This window comes from Anomaloglossus baeobatrachus, chromosome 4, assembly GCF_048569485.1.
Source record: "Anomaloglossus baeobatrachus isolate aAnoBae1 chromosome 4, aAnoBae1.hap1, whole genome shotgun sequence".
Lineage (NCBI taxonomy): Eukaryota > Metazoa > Chordata > Amphibia > Anura > Aromobatidae > Anomaloglossus > Anomaloglossus baeobatrachus.
In genome coordinates, this window is record NC_134356.1 from 93,394,278 (window position 1) to 93,411,333 (window position 17,056).

Here is a 17,056-nt window from a genome sequence, read left to right on the forward strand (position 1 = left end):
TGATGTAAAAGGGAATCTGGGAAGTTGGGGGAGGGTCTCCATCTGGGCAACACAGTAAGCCTGTCTGTGTAGGAGACACTTGTAAGTTGGAGCAGTGCTTTATAAATAGTATATAACCCCAGCACTCAAAATGAAAGCAAGAGATTTTTTTGTGATGCAAGTGAATTTATTGACACACTGCAAAAGTGAACCTAAACCAGAGCAACACCGACGTTTCGGCGTAGAGCCTTTCTCAAGGTAGTTGCCTGCAAAGGTGTGAAAAATGACAAAATGAGTGCATGTATGTACAGGTGGGACACAGAATATATACAGAATAAATACAAAAATATTTACAAAAATGTACATGTAGGGAAAGAACATACATCAATGGTTACAGCTGGATGGCGCGGGTCACAAAGGACAACCGAAATGCATAAAGGGAGGCAAGGTTCTTTCACAATTGCAGAGTGTGCTCTAATAACATAAGGGAGATAAAAGTTAGTAGGCATGTTTCAGACAAGGAAGTACCATGGGGAAAAAGGGACAAATGGATTGTCAGGCAAAGGTACAAGCAAAGTCAATATCCTGGGGTGTGGAGAGCAGAGCAAGCCTAGCAAAGGAAGAATATGGTAGTAAAAGAAATGAGACATGTATAGAAAGAAAGAGGGAGAAAGAGAAAGAGGGAGAAAGAGAAAGAGGGAGAAAGAGAAAGAGGGAGAAAGAGAAAGAGGGAGAAAGAGAAAGAGGGAGAAAGAGAAAGAGAAAGAGGGAGAAAGAGAAAGAGGGAGAAAGAGAAAGAGGGAGAAAGAGAAAGAGGGAGAAAGAGAAAGAGGAAGAAAGAGAAAGAGAAAGAGAGAGAGAAGAGAAAGAGGGAGCAAGAGAAAGAGGGACCAAGAGAGAGAGGGAGCAAGAGAGAAGAGAGGGAGAAAGAGAGAGAGGGAGAAAGAGAGAGAGGGAGAAAGAGAGAGAGGGAGAAAGAGAGAGAGGGAGAGAGAGGGAGAAAGAGAAAGAGGGAGAAAGAGAGAGAGGAAAAAAGAGAGAGAGGAAAAAAGAGAGAGAGGGAGACAGAAAAAGAGGGAGGAAGAGAAGAGAGGGAGAAAGAGAGGGAAAGAAGGAAAGGAGAGAAGGAGGGAAAGAGAAAGAACGTAGAGAGAGGAAAGGGGAGGAAGAGGAAGAGAACAGCAGATGAGCACAGCAACCATAAGGAGCAAGGAGAGAGCTACATACCGTATGCAGAGGAGTGACAGTGTCACTGTGGAGGATGGGTGAACGCCTGTAACAGAGAATATCATAGCCTGGTGAGGTCGAAAGCAGGGTGCAGAGATGGTGCCTGGGAGGGCAAGGGGGAGCGTTACCTGCAGTAACGGCCTGTAGAAAACAGCAGAGGCTGGGTGTATGGCGGCAGCGGCGAGAGCCCCAGACGCTGTCTGGCGCCATTATAAGGGGGAGGGGATGGCTATGGAAGGTGGAGGGGAGTGCGTCATATCCGGTGGAGCGTCACAGCCGGTCACGCGCATGTGGAACGCATAGTGCGGCCCACAGGGCTGGCAGTGGAAGGTGGAGGGAAGGGGAGCGCGTCATATCCGGTGACGCGTCACATCCAGTGACGCGCTGTGGGACGCATATGTGGAACGCATAGTGCGGCCCACGTTAGTGACACGCGCAGTCACATGCTGTATGGGCAGGCATAGTAATTATAGAGAGGGCGTTGCAACAGTGCAGGGCTGTGTGTGGTGTGGAATACTATAGATGGGTGACATTACCTGCTGCAGGGCGTGGAGGAGAGCGTGCCACTAGGGGGAGGTGCAGGAGAGGAAGGGATCAATTGTGGGAGATCTGAAAGGGAAATGGAGAAAAAAGGCATTAGTATACACAAGCTGAAGAATATGATAGGAGCATATTGGAATGTAATGGGCTAAAGCCTGTTGGAAAAACCGGTATCATAATATATAAGGAGAAAAATATACATTATTAGTATAGGAATACAATAAGCACAATGGGATATAAAAGGCCAAAGTATATTCGTATAGAGATATATACGGATTGGAATGCAATAGGCATATTAGAGTGCCATGAGTCACCAAGGGTCAGGTTCATAACACATTAGAGAAACACAAAGAAAAACACAAAGAAAAAGCCCCCTTGTTAAAGGTCAAATGGCATAAAGAGACCTAATGAGCAAACCAGAAGAAAACTAGGTAAAATTGGAGAAGTTGGTTAAGTAGGGGCCTCAAGCGTCAGTTACACCTTGAATTCAGCTGTCTGCCTGAGGTGAATACGTGCCCTTTGAACCCAGCAAAGGCGATCCCGGAGCGTGTTATCACATTGTGGTGGAGAACACGGGCAGCACGTTAAAGCGCTTCATAATGGATGATGTGGTGAAAGCGCTGGTACAATCCGCAGCTGTGCAGCAAGAAGCTAATCGCTTGATGTCGGCACAGTTGAAGGAACTGGTAGAATCGACGGTTAGAGACCGCCAACTTTTGCAGCAGGTGGCGCAGCGTCTGGCGACCGTACCTGAGAGTAATGCAGAGGCTGACCAGAGGGTGATTCATGTGAGTCGGTACTGGCAGAAATTAACCACAGAGGACGATGTGGAAGCTTACCTGACCACGTTTGAACGGACGGTGGAGCGGGAAAAGTGGCCAAAGGAGCGATGGGCCGGCTTGATTGCGCCGTTTTTGGCCGGTGAGGCCCAAAAGGCCTACTTTGATCTCGAGCCTGAAGCAGCGCATGACTTTGATAAACTAAAAGCCGAGATCCTTGCCCGGCTGGGAGTGACTACGGCCGTGCGAGCACAGAGAGTTCACCAATGGACTTAGCCCGATAAACCACCACGGTCACAGATGTTCGACCTTATTCACTTGACCAAGAAATGGCTACAGCCCGAGGTTTTGACAGCGCCAGAGATGATACAAAGAATTGTCCTCGAGAAGTACCTAAGAGCTCTACCGCCATCTCTGAGAAAGTGGGTAAGCCATGGAAACCCCACGACAGCGGATCAGCTAGTGGATCTAGTGGAGCATTATTCCTTGTTTATTTATATAGCTACTGGTACTGTACCACACTGATAAATTAGACAAAAGCAGCAAGGACGGGGTACAAAGTATTAAAATTTAACCTTTAATAAGTCCTATTAAAACGGAAGCAGGTAAAGCCTTACTCCACAGTAGTTATCTTAAAACCAACACAAAACAATCCCCTTTAGCATGTATAGGGGTACCATCAAGGCCAGGACAACGCCTGTACAGATAACAGAAACAGGTAAGCTGACCCGTGCTAGGTATACACCAGGACAGCTCACCGGTAGGGCTTGGACCACCACAGTATCAAAATAAGGTCCAAGAACCCTGTATTTATAGATAGAGGAGGATGGAACGATCTCACCACATCAGACGGCGATCCAACCACTATCAAAAAAGATCCTCATATCTTCCTGGGCGTCCCAGTGGTCCTATTCAGTGGACTTAACACCTGGTCCCCTTAAAGAGATTGAGGTCCTGATGTCCTTGTTCTCCCAACGCGTTTCATATACAAAGATAATCGTCAGGGGAGTATAGAGAGTCAATCCTTACATCAGAAGGACAGGACAGGACATGCTGTGAAAACCAAATATAAAACATCAGATACCTATAACATAGAACAGACTCACCATGCGAACCGATAGGAAAAGTACCGGCAGGGACTTACCGGACGGCAAACAGCGGGGCTCCTATATGCTGCGCACCGCTGCATTGCGCCCGCCATCTTTTTAAGCCCTGCTCGGCTGCCCACGTGTGACGCTGCATCAGTGCAGACCCTCCCACACTTCCGGGTCGCACTGTGGAACGCAGGCCTGAACCGCAAACGTCACACAACCAAAGACGTAGCTGGCGCATGCGCAGAGCCCGCCGCCAGGAGAAGGCAGCGAGCATTGTCAAAGGCGTCACGCCCCCTCATATTGAACAGATTGATTCCACTGAGCGGGCAGGGAGACATAGCACCAGCACAACAAAGTTGTGCACAGGGCTAACTGGCTCATAAAGGGAAAAACCCTAAAGCCAAAGGGTGAGGGTAACACAAACCCCCTCAAACCCATACCAGATATATGACAAATAACCTGGCTCATAGACCAAAAACGGTGTCACTTTTAGCAAAAGGAGGGGGATTAGCACACAGAGAAAATACAAAAATACATAAATATACCCCTACAGCACAAGGAGGTAGAGAGAAGGTCACTTGAAAAACAGGTCTTTTGGGACATGGATTAGTAAAATCGGGGGCAAAGAAAGGGGCAGAAAAGAGGAAAATAAGACCTACCTACACCTCCACCACTAATACTACCTAAAAAAGGCAGGCCCTACCTGTCTGCGGAGGTCGGCACCCTAAAATAGACGGTGAGAGGCGCCCCCGCTCGTGCGACGGCTAGCCCTCCTATCTAATAACAGCCTATTTTCACAAAAAGGGTGCAAAGGACAGGATTTCATTAAGACCAGAGGGGGTAACAGTTCTTAACCTGAAGATCCACTCAGCCTCACGCTGAAGGATCCTCTTGTTCCAGTCCCCACCTCGCTTTGGAGGAAAAATCATATCAATACCCTGAAAGGAAATCCACCCAGGGTCACCGTTATGCATTGTATTGACATGCTTCGCTAGGGGGGTATCATTCCTCAACCTGAGATCCCTCAAGTGCTCAAGTATTTTGATACTGTGGTGGTCCAAGCCCTACCGGTGAGCTGTCCTGGTGTATACCTAGCATGGGTCAGCTTACCTGTTTCTGTTATCTGTACAGGCGTTGTCCTGGCCTTGATGGTACCCCTATACATGCTAAAGGGGATTGTTTTGTGTTGGTTTTAAGATAACTACTGTGGAGTAAGGCTTTACCTGCTTCCGTTTTAATAGGACTTATTAAAGGTTAAATTTTAATACTTTGTACCCCGTCCTTGCTGCTTTTGAGCATTATTCCTTGGCAGAAGGACTTATGGACAATGCTACACATCCTCCCTCTTCCCCTTCTCGACGAGGATCTGGTAAGACTGTTCCAGGGTCATGGGGAGGAGGAAAATATCCTAAGGCAGTGGAGGAGGAAAACAGGACTGCTGGCCCTGTGAGGGCTAAGGTGCCAAACTATGGTCTTAGCAAGGGGCCCGTGAGGTGTTTCCGCTGCCAGGAGGTGGGCCACATTGCTGCGAACTGCCCACTAACTATAGAACCGATGCAGTGCGATGTCATAGACTTTGAAAAATGCAGGGCTATGGTTGCACAAGTAGTGTGTGCTGCTGCATGTCAAGGCGATATGAAAAAACTACCTGTGTGAAGTGTCCATTGATGGCAATACTGTTGTTGCGCTGTTGGACTCGGGGAGTGTGGTTATTCTGGTAAAGGCCAGTCTGGTGGCAGTCCCGATGGGACCGTACGATAAATTTTCTGTGACATGTGTGCATGGAGACACCTGCTCGTACCTCACAACGGTCTCCTGCATTACTACGCCCTATGGGTCTGTGCATCATCAGGTGGGACTAGTCCCAGAGTTATTACATGATGTCATTTTGGGCAGGGATTTTCCCCACTTTTGCAGTTGTGGGAGAACCAATTAGTACCCCAGGGTAGCCGCACAGATGATCCTTCTCCCACACCTTGTGTGGGCCCGGAGCCACTAGAGGATGCCCCACAAGAGGGTTCAGAGGAGGAATCCGCTGAAAACAACCTCCAGTTCCCCTTTTCAGTTCTGGCAGGTGATTCCAAAGAACCCGGGGCAGAGGCGAACACGGGCGGCTGTCCCCCTTCCTCTTGGCTGAATTCGGAAGTCCAGAAAGATGACTTCCAAAGTGAGCAAATGAGAGATCCTACCCTTTCTCAGGCTATAAAAAATGTTAAAATGATAAACGGGGTGCAGGTGGATGCAGGTACTAGGCTGGCTTACCCCTACATGGCACTGGAGAATGACTTTCTCTATCAGATAGAGAAGAAGGGGGATGACACAGTACGATTGGTTGTGCCAAGAGCCTACAGGCGGAGAGTGCTGGACCTGTCACATGGACACGTGATGGGGGGACACCTGGGGGTCCAGAAAACTACCGAAAGGATATTACACTGTTTTGTTTGGCCAGGCATGCATCACGATATTCGCACCTTTTGTGAGTCTTGTCCCGACTGCCAATTCTCTGCACCTAGGCCCCGTTTCTGTGGCCCCTTAGTACCTCTGCCTATCATCGAGATCCCATTTGAGAGAATTGGGATGGATTTAGTTGGACCCCTCCCCAAGTCTGCACGAGGACACCAGCACATCCTTGTCATCTTGGATTATGCCACTCGTTACCCCGAGGCCATCCCTTTGCGTAACACGGCCACCAAGACCATTGCCAAGGAGCTGGTCCATGTGTTTAGTCGGGTTGGTGTCCCAAAACAAATACTCACAAACCAAGGAACCCCCTTTATGTCCAAAGTAATGAAAGAACTCTGCAGGCTGTTACAAATAGCACAGTTACGCACCTCCGTGTATCACCCTCAAACGGACGGACTGGTCGAACGGTTTAACAAAACCTTGAAACAGATGCTCCGTAAGGTGATAGACAAGGACGGGAAGAACTGGGACTACTTACTCCCATATTTGCTTTTTGCCATCCGGGAGGTGCCCCAGTCTTCCACCGGGTTCTCTCCTTTCGAGCTTCGGAACGCCCGACGTCCCCGTGGACTGTTAGATGTCGCTAAAGAAACCTGGGAGGGACAGGTCACCCCGTTCAAAAGCGTAATAGACCATGTAACCCAAATGCAGGACCGTATTGCGGCTGTGATGCCCATCGTTAAAGAGCATATAATACAGGCTCAAGGAGCACAGAAAAGGATTTATGATGGGGGGGCCAAGATCCGTACTTTTGCACCCGGAGATAGGGTGTTGATCCTGGTCCCCATGGCAGAAAGCAAATTTCTGGCAAAGTGGCAAGGCCCCTTTGAAATTATGGAACGGGTGGGTGAGGTAAACTACAAAGTGTACCAGGCTGGTAAAAGGAAGCCTGAACAGATTTATCACGTGAATCTGATAAAACCCTGGAAGGACCGTCCAGCTCCGTCAGCAGGTCTGGCCCTTCCGGTCTGCAAGAAGACCATACCGGAGGTCGGGACTGCGGAGACTCTGTCGGAGCGGCAAAAGACAGACATCAAGCAGTTTGTAATCAACAATCGCGAGTTTTTCTCGGAAAAGCCCGGGCAGACCACTCTCATTAAACATGACATCATAACAGAGCCTGGGGTAACAGTTCAGGTAAAGCCCTACAGAATACCGGAAGCTCGGCGGGAAGCTGTCTCCCGAGAAGTGAAGACAATGTTAGTTAGGTGTAATCGAGGAATCGCATAGTGCCTGGTCGAGTCCGATTGTGTTAATACCGAAACCAGACGGCTCCATTCGATTCTGCAATGACTTCAGGAGACTAAATGCGGTCTCCAAATTTGATGCCTACCCTATGCCACGGGTCTATGAATTAATAGATCGGCTTGGAAAAGCCCGGTATATCACGACCCTAGACTTAACGAAGGGCTATTGGCAGATCCCGCTAATGGAGGCCGCTAAAGAGAAAACTGTGTTTTCTACACCGGAAGGTTTATACCAGTATGTGTATATGGCGTTTGGACTACACGGGGTGCCGGCAATCTTTCAAAGGTTGATGGACCGAGTCCTGAGGCCCCATAGGCAGTATGCTTCTGCGTATTTGGATGACAGTCATATACAGCCTGGACTGGGAGACGCACCTCCAGAAACTACAGGCCGTGATTGAGGACCTGCGGGAGGCAGGTCTAACAGCAAACCCCAAAGCCAGTGAAGGAGTCTTGCAATGATAATTTGCATATTCCCAGTGCCTTCTGGGATAAGTGAAGAGTCACCGCGAGCTCAAGGAGAACCGGGTTTTGGCCGTTACAGCCGGAAGGAAGACTTCTGAAAGCCAGGGAAGGAGTCTTGCGAGGATAATTTGCATATTCCCAGTGCCTTCTGGGATAAGTGAAGAGTCACCGCGAGCTCAAGGAGAACCGGGTTTTGACCGTTACAGCCGGAAGACTTCTGAAAGCCAGGGAAGGAGTCTTGCGAGGATAATTTGCATATTCCCAGTGCCTTCTGGGATAAGTGAAGAGTCACCGCGAGCTCAAGGAGAACCGGGTTTTGGCCGTTACAGCCGGAAGGAAGACTTCTGAAAGCCAGGGAAGGAGTCTTGCGAGGATAATTTGCATATTCCCAGTGCCTTCTGGGATAAGTGAAGAGTCACCGCGAGCTCAAGGAGAACCGGGTTTTGGCCGTTACAGCCGGAAGGAAGACTTCTGAAAGCCAGGGAAGGAGTCTTGCGAGGATAATTTGCATATTCCCAGTGCCTTCTGGGATAAGTGAAGAGTCACCGCGAGCTCAAGGAGAACCGGGTTTTGGCCGTTACAGCCGGAAGGAAGACTTCTGAAAGCCAGGGAAGGAGTCTTGCGAGGATAATTTGCATATTCCCAGTGCCTTCTGGGATAAGTGAAGAGTCACCGCGAGCTCAAGGAGAACCGGGTTTTGGCCGTTACAGCCGGAAGGAAGACTTCTGAAAGCCAGGGAAGGAGTCTTGCGAGGATAATTTGCATATTCCCAGTGCCTTCTGGGATAAGTGAAGAGTCACCGCGAGCTCAAGGAGAACCGGGTTTTGGCCGTTACAGCCGGAAGGAAGACTTCTGAAAGCCAGGGAAGGAGTCTTGCGAGGATAATTTGCATATTCCCAATGCCTTCTGGGATAAGTGAAGAGTCACCGCGAGCTCAAGGAGAACCGGGTTTTGGCCGTTACAGCCGGAAGGAAGACTTCTGAAAGCCAGGGAAGGAGTCTTGCGAGGATAATTTGCATATTCCCAGTGCCTTCTGGGATAAGTGAAGAGTCACCGCGAGCTCAAGGAGAACCGGGTTTTGGCCGTTACAGCCGGAAGGAAGACTTCTGAAAGCCAGGGAAGGAGTCTTGCGAGGATAATTTGCATATTCCCAATGCCTTCTGGGATAAGTGAAGAGTCACCGCGAGCTCAAGGAGAACCGGGTTTTGGCCGTTACAGCCGGAAGGAAGACTTCTGAAAACCGCGCGCCTAGCGGCACGCGAATTTTAGCCTGTCTTCTTCATTGTGAGGGTGAGTGAGCAAAGTGTGAGCAAAAGTGTGAGTAGAATTGTTTGTATTTAGTTGTTTAATTACTTAACATTTGTTTAGAGCTATCCCCATTAGAAAATGTGCTCCACTATTGCTAATGCGATCCAGTGTACATCTTGTCTCATGTATGCAGTCCTTGAAAAGCCGTTCGAGGGTGCATACTGTTGTTCGAGATGTGCGCAAGTTGCACATTTGGAAGCCCAGATACTGGATCTAAATGAGCAGCTGGCAACTCTGAGATGCATTAGCAATATGGAAAGGAGTGTGCTGCTCACTGAGCAGCAGCTTGCTGGGTCAGATGTGGGGGAGGATCGTAGTAGGGAGCGGCAGGACGGTGAGGTAGGTAGCTGGGTGACAGTTAGAAAGGGGGGTAAAGGGAAAAGTGCTAGGAAGGCTAGTCCTGAACTGACACACCCCAATAGGTTTGCAAACTTGGCAGATGAGGGGGATGTCATTACAGGGGTAGCATTGCTGCAGCAAGGCATGACCTCTGAACGCCAGAGGAGTGTCTGCTCCAGTAAGGGGGGGAATAGGAGTGCAGGGCAAGCAAGACAGGTACTGGTAGTGGGGGACTCAATTATTAGGGGGACAGATAGGGCAATCTGTCACAAAGACAGGGATCGCCGAACAGTGTGTTGTCTTCCTGGCGCTCGAGTTCGGCACATCGCTGATCGGGTTGACAGATTACTGGGAGGGGCTGGGGAGGACCCAGCGGTCATTGTACACATTGGCACAAATGACAAAGTTAGAGGTAGGTGGAAGGTCCTTAAAGATGATTTCAGGGAATTAGGTTGTAAGCTTAAAGCATGGACCTCAAAAGGTGGTATTTTCGGAAATACTTCCTGTGCCACGAGCCACACCAGAAAGGCAAAGAGAGATCAGGGAGGTTAACAGGTGGCTCAGGAATTGGTGTAGGAAAGAGGGTTTTGGGTTCCTGGAGAATTGGGCCGACTTTTCAGTTGGCTACAGATTATATGCTAGGAATGGGCTGCATCTTAATGGGGAAGGTGCAGCTCTGCTGGGGCAGAAAATGGCTAGAAGGTTGGAGGAGTGTTTAAACTAGGAATGGGGGGCGAGGGTATTCACTTTATAGAAGGGGAATGTAGTGCAGATAGTGACCAGGGCACAAGTAATGAAATTGGGGGTGGTACGGGGGGAAGGGTTAGGACAGTTAATACAGTAAGCAGGAATACAGGTACAGAGTCATACGTAACGTGCATGTACACTAATGCCCGAAGCCTCACAAATAAGGTGGAGGAATTAGAATTAATATTGTTGGAAGAAAATTATGATATAGTGGGGATATCAGAGACATGGCTGGATGAGAGCTATGACTGGGCTGTTAATTTACAGGGTTATAGCCTATTCAGGAATGACCGTACAAATAAGCGAGGGGGAGGTGTGTGTTTATGTAAAATCATCCTTAAAACCCATCCTGCGTGACAACATATGTGAGGGTACTGAGAATGTAGAGTCCCTATGGGTGGAGATAAGGGGGGGGAGAATGAATAATAAAATACTGATAGGGGTGTGTTATAAGACGCCGAATATTATGGAAGAGGTAGAGAATCTCCTCATAAAGCAAATTGATAAAGCAGCGAGTCTCGGAGAGGTAATTATTATGGGGGACTTTAACTATCCTGATATAAATTGGGGAACAGAAACTTGCAGTTCCAGCAAAGGAAATAGATTTTTGATAACAATGAAAGATAATTACCTTTCACAAATGGTACAGGACCCCACAAGAGGGGGAGCACTACTAGACCTTGTACTAACCAATAGGCCAGACCGCATATCAAATATACAAGTTGGGGGTTACTTGGGGAATAGTGATCACAAAATAATAAGTTTTCATGTATTCTTTAGTAAGATGTCTAGTAGAGGGGCTACAAGGACACTAAACTTCAGGAAAGCAAATTTTAAACGGTTGAGAGATGATCTTAGTGCAATAAACTGGGATGATGTACTAAGTAATAAAAGTACACAAAGCAAATGGGAGACTTTTATGAGCATCCTGAATAGGGCTTGTGCAGAAAATATACCCTATGGGAACAAACATGCTAGAAATAGGAGGAAACCCCTATGGCTAAATAGAGCTGTAAGGGAAGCAATAAAAGAAAATCAGAAAGCCTTAAAAGAATTAAAGAAGGTAGGTAGTGATGAGGCATTATATAATTATAGAAAATTAAATAAAATATGTAAAAAGCAAATTAAGTTAGCTAGGTTTGAGACAGAGAGACTCATTGCGAGAGAAAGTAAAAATAATCCTAAAATATTCTTTAACTACATAAACAGTAAAAAACTGAAAAGCGATAGTGTTGGCCCCCTTAAAAATAGTCTTGGTGAAATGGTGGAAGGAGATGAGGGTAAAGCCAACCTGCTGAATGACTTTTTTTCTACGGTTTTTATACAAGAAAATGCCATGGCAGATGACATGACCAGTGATACCATAAATTCACCCTTGAATATTACCTGCTTAACCCAGCAGGAAGTACGCCGCCGCCTCGAAATCACTAAGGTTGACAAATCTCCGGGCCCGGATGGCATACACCCCAGAGTACTACAGGAATTGAGTTCTGTGATAGATAGACCATTATTTTTAATCTTCTCAGATTCCTTAATAACAGGGTCGGTACCGCAGGACTGGCGCATAGCAAATGTGGTGCCAATATTCAAAAAGGGGACAAAAACTGAGCCGGGAAATTATAGGCCGGTAAGTTTAACCTCTACGGTTGGTAAAATCCTTGAGGGTTTCTTGAGAGATGCTATACTGGAGTATCTCAAGAAAAATAACCTTATGACAGAGTATCAACATGGGTTTATGAGGGATCGATCCTGTCAAACTAATTTGATCAGCTTCTATGAAGAGGTAAGTTCAAGCCTGGACCAGGGAAATGCAGTAGATGTTGTGTATATGGACTTTTCAAAAGCTTTTGATACGGTGCCACACAAAAGGTTGGTACATAAAATGAGAATAATGGGGATAGGGGAAAATATGTGTAACTGGGTTAAAAACTGGCTCAGTGATAGGAAACAAAGGGTGGTTATTAATGGTACGTACTCGGACTGGGTCTCAGTTCATAGTGGGGTACCACAGGGGTCAGTATTGGGCCCGCTTCTTTTCAACATATTTATAAATGACCTTGTTGGGGGCATGCGGAGTAGAATTTCAATATTTGCAGATGATACTAAACTCTGCAGGGTAATCAATACAGAGGAGGATAATTTTATATTACAGGGAGATTTATGTAAATTGGAGGATTGGGCTGAGAAGTGGCAATTGAAGTTTAATGTAGATAAATGTAAGGTCATGCACTTGGGTAGAGGAAATAACATTTATGATTATGTACTTAATTGTAGAACACTGGGTAAAACAGACACAGAAAAAGACTTGGGTGTATGGGTGGATGGTAAACTTCACTTTAGTGGACAGTGTCAGGCAGCTGCTGCCAGGGCTAATAAAATAATGGGATGTATTAAAAGAGGTATAAGTGTTCATGAAAAAAATATAGTTCTACCTCTGTACAAGTCACTAGTGCGACCGCACTTAGAATACTGTGTACAATTCTGGTCACCGATATATAAGAAGGACATAGCTGAACTGGAGAGCGTGCAGAGAAGAGCGACCAAGATTATTAGAGGAATGGGTGGGCTGCAATACCAAGACAGGTTATTAAACTTGGGGTTATTTAGTTTGGAAAAACGAAGGCTTAAGGGGGATCTAATCACAATGTATAAATATATGAGGGGACAGTACAGAGACCTTTCCAAAGATCTTTTTACACCTAGGCCTGTGACTGGAACACGGGGGCATCCGCTACGTCTTGAGGAAAGAAGGTTTAATCATAATCACAGACGAGGATTCTTTACTGTACGAGCAGTGAGACTATGGAACTCTCTGCCGCATGATGTTGTAATGAGTGATTCACTACTAACATTTAAGCAGAGCCTGGATGCCTTTCTTGAAAAATTTAATATTACCAGTTATGTATATTAGATTTTATGACAGGGTATTGATCCAGGGAACTAGTCTGATTGCCGGATGTGGAGTCAGGAAGGACATTTTTTCCCCATTGGAACTTGTTTGCCACATTGGGGTTTTTATTGCCTTCCTCTGGATCAACATGTTAGGCTACGGGTTGAACTATATGGACTTAGAGTCTCCCTTCAACCTTAAAAACTATGATACTATGAAATGTCATATCGGGCTGGAAGAAGCCCGGTATTTGGGATACGTAATTGGGAGGGGAATTGTTAAACCCCAGATTGACAAGATACAAGCCATTCAGAACTGGCCGCAACCAGTCAACAAGAAGCAGGTGAGAGCTTTTTTGGGAATAGCCGGCTATTACCGACGGTTCATTCCCAATTTTGCGGCTACCGCTGTTCCCCTGATGGATCTTACCAAAGGGAAAGACTCTGTCATGATCAAATGGACCTCGGCAGCCGAAGAAGCCTTCCATAACTTAAAACTAGCTCTTTGCTCTCAACCTTTGCTAATGACTCCTGACTTACGCAGCGAGTTCGTGGTCCAAACGGACGCTTCTGATGCCAGTATAGGGGCTGTATTGTCACAACTGAAGGACGGAGAGGAACATCCAGTCCTTTATCTTAGTCGGAAACTTAATAAGCATGAACGCAACTATGCCATAGTGGAAAAAGAATGCTTAGCCATTAAGTGGGCTCTAGAGTCCCTTAAATATTACTTGATTGGAAGGAAGTTCCGGCTGACCACTGACCATGCCCCTCTCAAGTGGATGCACTTGAATAGGGAACTGAATGGCCGAGTGACCCGGTGGTTCCTTGCACTTCAGGCCTACCGTTTTACAGTGGAGCATCGCCCTGGGGTGCGGATGGGGAATGCTGATGCCCTGTCTCGTGTGCACTGTTTTGTGGGTGCCGTTGCTCAGCTGCAGTGGTCTGAGCAGAGGGGGGGGGATATGTGAGACTCATGTGGGATTAGTGGATGAGGGCAGGTATATCTCACCCCGGTATCGGTCCTATGTGACTTAGCCTGGTCAGGATCACCTGGCTACTAATGGATTAATGGGATGTGAAGGACTGATGTAAAAGGAAATCTGGGAAGTTGGGGGAGGGTCTCCATCTGGGCAACACAGTAAGCCTGTCTGTGTAGGAGACACTTGTAAGTTGGAGCAGTGCTTTATGTCTGTATGGTTTAGCTGGGAGAAGCTCTCCAAGTTGGTAGTCAGAATATCACCGTGTATAGTTAGCGCCGGAAAGGCAAGGATTTATTTTGTTGTTTTTTCTTTTGTTTATGCTTCACTGCAATAAACCTGACCAAGCGTCAGTTACACCTTGAATTCGGCTGTCTGCCTGAGGTGAATACGTGCCCTTTGAACCCAGCAAAGGCGATCCCGGAGCGTGTTATCACAGCCTGTAATACACTAACCCTACTCCAGAAGCTTTCCCTACGCTAGTTGCAACTAAGAGCGTTATTATTATAGAATAGATTCTATTTGAATTAGCAATGAAAATGGCTCTTGGTTTAATGTTGCAGCTGGGACTGTGATGTTATAAAACACTGTACCTTCTCCAGCAGAAACTTTCTTACACTATTTCCGGCTATAGTGCACCAAGCATGGCGTCATCGGGTCTTCTATAGACCCCATGATACTATGTGTCCAGCCAATCACACTTATGCTGTAGCCAATATGGATATGGCATTACACGGATTGGCAAGCAATTCCCGCATGTTTAGTGGCTGAAAAAAAGCCGCAGAACATGCAGGGCATGGGCTCGAGCATAGCGCCAGAGCTCAAGGATACTCAATCGAGTAACGAGAGTCTTCAGCATGCCCAATGCTTGATTGAGTACCTAGCAATGCCCAGCATGCTGGCCCATCACTATATACAGTACATCAGCTATTAACTCCCATTGCATGTATACTGTGTGATATAATTTACTACATCTACTGTATCTGTATAGAAAATGCGCCACAGACTACTCTTTTATATAGAAGCAAAAAAGTATACTAATACATTCAAGTCTTGCTTTTGCCCACAGGACCCTTTTTTGCATATGCTGGAAACAATGGGCCCTATGGACATATTCAACATATGCGCCAGTGGCTTTCCCGCCAAGTCGGTTTAAAGCCTTACTTTGTATTGATCTCAAGTCTTTGTGCATTTTCAATGCTGTCTATATTTTAGCAGGGGAGCTGGAGATAATTGCCTTTATCCCATCCTAATCTTTGAAGTCAGTGAGCTGAACAAGGCTATTGCTCATGAATACTAACAATGCCCATCAGCAATATTGTACAATGCAGGGAACGTCGGTGGCTAATTGATATCTGCGTCCCACGTGCTGTACAATATATCCAGAATATTAGTGCCTTAGAAGGATAAATAGCATGTTATAGATCTTCTATATAAAACATATGTTAAGAGATTGGCATAACTCCTGGGATTTGCTTGGCAGAACAATTTGCATTAAAATGTTATTTTAGCAAGTTTTTCTTTTTTACAGCTCATTAATTAATTGTTCAGGAATTATTTTATTTCAGAAGTTATTTGCAATCTACTTCTATCATTTAAACTTAATTATGTTAATTTCTGCATAAACCCCCATAAAACTTTATTCTGGTAGCTGATTTTATCATCCATAAAACTTTAATAAACTATGTTTAATTCTTAAGGCAAACACTAAATTATGTTTTTCTTCCATTTCAGAAATGTCATAGAATGAAACGGAAGTATTCTTCACAATTCATGAAGAAGGCATAAATAGCAAAACTATTGTATACTAATCTTATTGTAATTTTTTCTTTTAACCCCTTAAGGACGGAGCCAGTTTTGTCCTTAATGCCCAGGCCATTTTTTGCAATTCTGACCAGTGTCACTTTATGAGGTTATAACTCTGGAACGCTTCAACGGATCCCGGTGATTCTGACATTGTTTTTTCGTGACATATTGTACTTCATGATAGTTATAAATTTAGAACGATATTTTTTGCTTTTATTTGTGAAAAAATCGGAAATTTGATGAAAATTTTGAAAATTTTGCAATTTTCAAACTTTCAATTTTTATGCCCTTAACCCAGAGAGTTATGTCACACAAAACAGTTAATAAATAATATTTCCCACATGTCTACTTTACATTAGCCCAATTTCTGAAACAAAATGTTTTGGGGTTAGGAAGTTAGAAGGGGTCAAAGTTCATCTGCAATTTCCCATTTTTTCAACAAAATTCACAAAACCATTTTTTTAGGGACCACATCACATTTGAAGTGACTTTGAGAGGCCTAAGTGACAGAAAATACCTAAAAGTGACACCATTCTCAAAACAGCACCCCTCAAAGTACTCAAAACCACATCCAAGAAGTTTATTAACCCTTCAGGTGCTTCACAGGAACTAAAGCAAAGTGGAGTGAAAAAAAGCAAAAAATAAAATTTTACCTAAAATGTTGCTCTACCCCAAATTTATTCACTTTTAGAAGAAATAACACAACAAAATGAACCCCAAAACTTGTTACCCACTTTCTTATGAACGCTCCAACACCCCACATGTGGTCAGAAACCTTTGTTTGGACAAATGGGAGGGCTCGGAACAGGAGCAGCAATATTTGAATTTTGGAAAGCAAATTTGGCTGAAATAGATTGCGGGCACCATGTTGCATTTACAGGTCCGCTAAGGTACCTAAACAGAAGAAACCCCTCACAAGTGACGCCATTTTGGAAAGTGGACCCCTCAAGGCTTCTATCTAGGGGTATAGTGAGCATTTTGGATCCACAGGTACTTCACAGATTTTGATAACGTTACATTGTCACATTGAAAATTTTCATTTTTTTCTCAAAAATGTTGCTTTAGCATCAATTTTTTCACTTTTTCAAGAGGTAATTCCAAAAATTTCACCCCAATGTTTGTTACCCACTTTTTTATGAGCGCGGTGATACCTCACTTGTTGTCTGAAACCATTGTTTGGAGAATTGGCAGGG

General features: G+C 45.6%; 1 long non-coding RNA gene across 1 annotated transcript; it reads right to left on the minus strand.

Moving 5' to 3' along the window:
* Positions 1–369: 369 nt before the first annotated feature.
* Positions 370–1,816, minus strand: LOC142301252 (uncharacterized). The gene is made up of 3 exons (XR_012752717.1): positions 1,743–1,816; positions 1,207–1,252; positions 370–453 (listed from the first exon to the last, which is right to left on the minus strand). It is a non-coding gene; the product is annotated as an uncharacterized LOC142301252 (long non-coding RNA).
* Positions 1,817–17,056: the final 15,240 nt, after the last annotated feature.